Source organism: Myodes glareolus, chromosome 13 (assembly GCF_982192425.1).
Source record: "Myodes glareolus chromosome 13, mMyoGla1.1, whole genome shotgun sequence".
Taxonomy (NCBI): Eukaryota; Metazoa; Chordata; class Mammalia; order Rodentia; family Cricetidae; genus Myodes; species Myodes glareolus.
The window spans coordinates 25,908,578-25,914,577 of NC_142038.1; the positions used below are offsets into that span (position 1 = coordinate 25,908,578).

General features: G+C 47.4%; 1 protein-coding gene across 3 annotated transcripts in view; it reads right to left on the minus strand.

Annotated features, from left to right (window-relative positions):
- Htr4 (5-hydroxytryptamine receptor 4) overlaps positions 1-5,491 on the minus strand; it is a 191,012-nt gene extending 185,521 nt beyond the window's left edge. The window contains exon 1 of one of the 3 annotated variants that reach the window (XM_087896007.1): positions 4,934-5,488. The gene's annotated coding sequence lies outside the window, so the exon portion shown is untranslated. Of the gene's footprint in view, positions 1-4,933 lie in introns of all 3 variants that reach the window. The other 2 variants (XM_085699802.2, XM_085699801.2) reach the window with 2 other exon arrangements.
- Between the last annotated feature and the right edge of the window lie 509 nt (positions 5,492-6,000).

Below are 6,000 nucleotides of genomic sequence, written 5' to 3' on the forward strand. Positions count from 1 at the left end.
AAGGTTTGGTTCCCAGCAGCCACATTGCTGCTTACAACCTTCTGTAACTCCAGTGTTAAGGGATCCAGTGCCCTCCTCTGGTTTGCCAGACATCAGAGAAAACACCTGGTGCACACATGCCTTGCTTATGCAAGCAAACACTCATGCAAGCAAAATAAAAATAAGTAAAATTATTTTTGTTGTTGTTTTGGAGACAGTGTTTCACGATGTAGCTCTGGCTGTCCTAGAACTCACTATGTAGACCAGACTGACCTCAAACTCACAGAACTGCCTCTGCCTCCTGAGTGTGCCACTACACCTGGCAAATAAATTGTTTTTTAAAAAGATCTTTCTGTATGAGTTCTTAAAGGTCCATAGCTTGGATGTGATCAGGTCAAAACAAAAACAGATGTCAGCACTGAGGAGGAATGTACAAGTTGTCTGAATTTAAATTCTGATTATTTTTAAGGAAACTTTCTGATTGGCATTTAAATTTTTCATCAGTTACACATCAATGTGCTGAGTTTCTTCATTATCCTAATGTAGCTTTGAAAGGGAAAAAAATACAACACAACTGTCCAAGAAACAAAAGCTAGAGAGAGGAATAGCAAAGCTCCTTAGTCTTACAGAGGCTTCCCACGATGTACTTAACATCATACGACATAGTAAGAAACTTGGGGTCTGGATTATCCTGTCAATAATAGGATATTTTATCATCTAAATTAAGGTAGAAATGGGTGTAGACAGGGCCAGGAAAAGATCTGGGGCTGATGCTTAATGAGAGATGTGAGTTCATCTCTCTTATTGGTTTTGGATTTGGCTCCGTCGATTCCTCCTCATTAATACAATGCTTAGTTATTTTTAAAACGTCGTCTTCCCAACAAAAAGCTGTATTTGGGCTTTGGTTTAATTATCTAAGTCTTAACCCCATGTCTACAGCAATGTAGACACCCATTAGAAGTGAAAATCCTTGGACCCTAACCCAGAAACATCAGAAACTGTGGGAAGACAGCCCATTGATTGGTCTTTTGCTCATTGAAGACTGAAGGCCAGGCTTTAAACCAAACCACAAGTGTGTGTGTCAGAGCTGATGGATCTGTGGGTTCAACAGGCAGTCTTAAAAGAAAGTCAGCCTCCTTAGGCAAGCTTGGATTCTCAAGCTTATCAGTAATTGGAATCATCCTTACTCAGACACGATTACAACCAGTGCTATCGATTACCCTGTTGAAGGGCCATTTGCATTTTATTTTTACCTCTGCCTCAATAGGAAAAAGTGAATAGCATGCAGAATGGAATGCTCAAAGGGCAGGCCAAGAAGACCAAGGAGAGAGTTGACAGAAACACAGGAACTTTGACTTTGATAGCAGAGACTGACCGTAAGGTAGTTAATAGCAGCAGAAATGTCTTGTTCACTGTTTGGTGCCTTTCACCTCCTTCCGGTTCCCTTCACACTCCCTCTTCTGTAACCCCGCCCAGCTACCACTCTCACTAGACACATACCTTTGAGCTAACTCCGGATGAAAGAAGGTAGTTGGTTTTTTCTTTCTTTCTTTCTTTCTTTTTTCAATGAAGAATCACATACGGCTACTGAACACAATTTACAACCTGGAGTCTTTAACATCCTTCCTAGAGGCATACTTGGTCCTACAAACAGGCTAAGAGATCTTTAAGCTCCTCCCATGTAACCGTAACACCAGATCTCATTCATACAAGGCATTGCGAGTGTGAAGGTCCAAACAATGAACTGCAGCAAGACTGCACACCAGCCAGCGCCAGCTCTAGCACCCAATAGCTGAGAATTGGACATGTTATCTTACCTCTGTGAGCTTGAATCACTGTATTTCTAAACTGAGGGCAATAGCAGTCTCTCTCCTCGGATTCTTAATGAAGATTAAATGCAAGCATCCACCTAAAGCATTTAGAACTGTGCCTGGCACATATCAAGGGCTGGGTTAATGTGAGTTATTAAGACTATTAATGCCTCTGAAACGTTTCTCGGGCTTCAGCACACCGTGAGTACTTTGCAGGCAGAGAAGATAGGCAGTGAAAATCCAGAAGGGATAAAGGACAGGGCATGAGGGTAGCAGACTTGAGACAGGGTAGGAAGGCTGTTTGCAGCATCAAGTGTTTGGCTTTAGAGAGGGGCTGTGGAAGACTCTCAGGCTGGAGTGTGAATTATAGTGGTGATTCTCAACTGCAGTGTGGGAAGACTTTGTTCCTCCATAACCAAAGATAGCAATGCTTGGGTTTGTACTTGGTTGTTGTAACTTTGGGGTGCTATTAATGGATACTAGGGATGTTGTTGAATACCCTACAGTGCACAGAACAAGAATCATTTTGTCAAATGCTACTGTTGTTGAGGCCTGAGAAAACCTGAATTATAATGTAACATGCTATTTTCTTAATAAGGTCGACGTCGACTCTGGCGCTTCATGAAGATGAAACCCGAGTGGCCTTTAAAACCTTTCTGCTTCTAATGGTGTTTGCAGATAGTCCTCAGCCTCAAACTGAAGGCAACGTCTCACTTTTCCTCTGTACCCACATCTTCTCCCAAAAATCAAACAATATTTTTTTTCAAACAAAGGTTGCACATTTTTATAGGTTCACGTGAGACACTAGGAAGACTCATTCCTGCTGACATGGTGGCAATTGGAGTGTTTCAGTGCCGAGAGAACCCTTCGGAATGAGCTAGGGACAGGACTCTCCTTGAAATCGTTTGTTTCCTCTTTTACAAGTAAAGAAACTAAGACAGAGGGAGACAGAAACCTGAGCTAAGTCACACAATGTGACACTCCTCAGGAACTGACATACGTGATCACAAGAATTGCATCTTCCCGGCATTTGTTCTTTTGCCTTGAATTTTCCTCATCCTCAGAGTCTGTCTCTCTTCCCATCTTCGGAAAGTCCCTAAGCACTGGTTTCACCTGATAGAGGTGGCCGTGGTGAGAGAACAAAGGGGGAAACTGGGTCCGAGAAAGCAGACAAACTGCCAGTGGACTAAGATTGCTAGTTCCTGGTGAAGGGAGAGGAGAAACGCAAGGTGACCTCAGTACTCTGTTTAGACGACTTGGGGGAAGCTGCCTCAGCAACATGGGAAGTCAAGGGTACCTGCTGGGACGCTATGTTGCTTGTGACAGCTGCAGGCCTTGCCTTCAGTCTGTGCCTACGGGGAAGGAAGTGTGAGGATGAGAGGGATGGGGCGCTGGTGGTGAGTTTGTTGGCCCAAGAAATCACATTAAAAGTAAAACCCAGAAAACGTGGGGGGAACCAGGCACGTTATTGTTCTGGAGTTCTGGGACCCCTACCTGCTCGGAACAGAGGGACTAAAGGTTCGAGGTAACTTCCCTGTGCGCCAGATCTCCTAAAGTTTAAACACCAACTGTGACTCTACCACATAAAAATAATTCTAACAGAGATATTCCCCACAAGAGGAAATGGTGCAAACCCAACAGAGAGATTAGAACAAGGATGGCTACATGAGGAAAATAAGGAAACATCTAAAAGTTATTTGGGAATGTCGGAGCATCTGGTTAGTTTCTGCAATTTTTTTTTCTGTACAAAGGTATTTCCTAGATGGGACCTGCTTCTCGGAACTCTGTGGGTCTTATCTTTTCTCTGACTTTTTTCTTGTTTCTCAAGCACCAACCACATCCATCACCAATGCTGTTTTCCTTCCCTACCTGTGCTCACAAGAAACAGTAAGCAACCTCTCCGCCAATGGTCACTGCTGGTGAAATCTCCCAGGACCAGACAAACATCTATCGGTAACCACAAGCCATGGTCACCAGCAGCTAGAAGAAAACCTGAAGGATCCATCCCAACAATATGGAGACCAAAAGGGCAAACTTTCACCAGTGGCCCCCTCATCAGAACACACTTTCAATTCATGTCAAATCTGTTCCTTAAGAAGCATTTTTGTGTTGTTTTTCATGGGTCGGGTGGAAAATCGCCCAGGTTTTCTCTTAATATTGAACTCTAAGAAGCCAAGCACTTGCCATGACTTCTTCACCTTTGCCAGTTACCATTCCCCTGAATCAGCAGTCACTTCTTTCAGAAGCAGCCAGCAGTGTGCCAGGGGCAAGAGGCAAGCCTGGACAAGAAGCATGTTCAATTGAGACTAGATTCTACGAAAGGCAATAGCAGGATGGCCCCTAGTACCGTCAGTGACTGAGACATCCCCGTGCAGCACGGAATAGCCACACACTCATGCCACTACACACGCTTGCTGCTTATACACCCAAGAGCGGGTATCTCATTACACACAGAGGGAACACTCGGTCACACACTCACAATCATCGACAGTCTACCGAGGCATCATACATCAAATTACACACCAATAAAGATAGATACACAGCATAAGCTTCTTCCTCTCTCTTTCTCCTTCTCCCTCCTCCCTCTTTCTCTCTCCTCTTCCCTTCTCCTCTTTACATACAACCTCACATAGTCAGTGAACACACATGCAGTTTCACAAGTACTTACCTACACAAGTGGAGGAGGGCAGCTGTTCAACCTTCAGTGGTCCCACGCTGCAGACAGGTCCTACCCAGACAGACAGTCCACCCACCCACACCAACACACAGACCATCCCTGCGACAAAGGCTGGCGGGTGTCGGAAGTACAGAACCCAGAAGCCCCACCACCGAACCCCGGCATCCCGCCCCGCCCCCTCTCGGCATCCCCACCTGCACACGTGGGCTCCTGGGGTTCTGATCTCGTGGCGCACTCCCAGCAACACGCGGCTGCGGAAGGCTAAGGAGAGCGGCGCCCTGACAGATCTTTGCGGCTACCTTTAGCGCAGAGCCCAGCTTCTGCCGCTGCTGCGCTGCGCTGCGCTCCCAGCCACTGCCTGCGCGCCCTCGCCGCCGCCCCCTGGATGCGGGCTTCAGCCCCCGCTCTGGGGAGCGGGCGGGCCCCTGGCACCGGTTGCAGGCTGGAGACCCCAGCCTGGGCTCACCTGGGCATGCAGAGCATCCTCCTCCTCCTAGCTGAGCGGGGCTCCGTGGGTTCCACAGCCCCCAGCCTGGGCGTCCCTGCGGTCCTGCTCGCTGCCGCCCCCACAGGGCACGCAGCGTGCCACCTGTGCAGAGGGGCGCACTGAGGAGTGGGTGCAGAGGCTGCGCAGATCTCACACCTCTGGTCTGGCCAGAGTGTGCTTCCCTGACCAGAACCGTACCCATTCGCTGGGGACAGAGAGCGAGCTAGCCGTGGCTTCACTGCAGACTCCTGGGTGACCTTGGGCAAATCCATTCACCTTTTTTGAGTGCCCACTTCCTCTATTCAGAGACAATAAACTCGAGAATGCGTCTGAGGTGCCTGTGCCAGGGGCAATCCTTTCTTGGTGCAGCCTACTTCCTTCTTCTTATGCCTGATTCAGCCTGGCCCAGAGCAAGGCTTGTCTGGGAGCGGCATTCAAGAGAATTCTGGGCGCTTTGGAAACAGGATTGCAAGTTCTCCAGAGCTAATGCTTTCATTTGTCTCAGAGCTCCCTAAAGGATCAGCCTCGCCTTGTTAGTCCATTCTTTGTCTCCCTGTCTAAAGTTTGCAGGGTTTCCCAGCTCTAACCACCTGTCACCTTGACCATGTGACTAGATCAGAGTCAGCTTCAGGGTTCTCTCATAAAAAGGAGGGAGCAACCCAACAGTAGTGTTAAGGGTCTCCAAAGGTCTAGGCCTGGGATCACTCAGGGATCTGAAGTATCTGTGAGGGACTATGGCAGAGCAAAATCCATCTTTCCTCAATACATCTGACCAAAGCCCCCAATAACAAGGATGAAACAGGGCGATGGTTTAAATTAGAACCCGTTGCTAGGAGAGTTGTGAGAAGGCAGGGTCTTTGTCGCCTGGATCAGAGAAAGACCACAAGACCATGGGGTGAAGAAGTCACCCTCAAGTACCACCAAGACTGCCTGGAAGCCTGCCAGACAGAGAATTAACTTCTGTGAGCAAAGAAATCTTCCAAGACAATCTTAAAAATCATTAACCTGCAGCTGTGCCGGAACTAACTGAAATGAGCCAGGAGTTT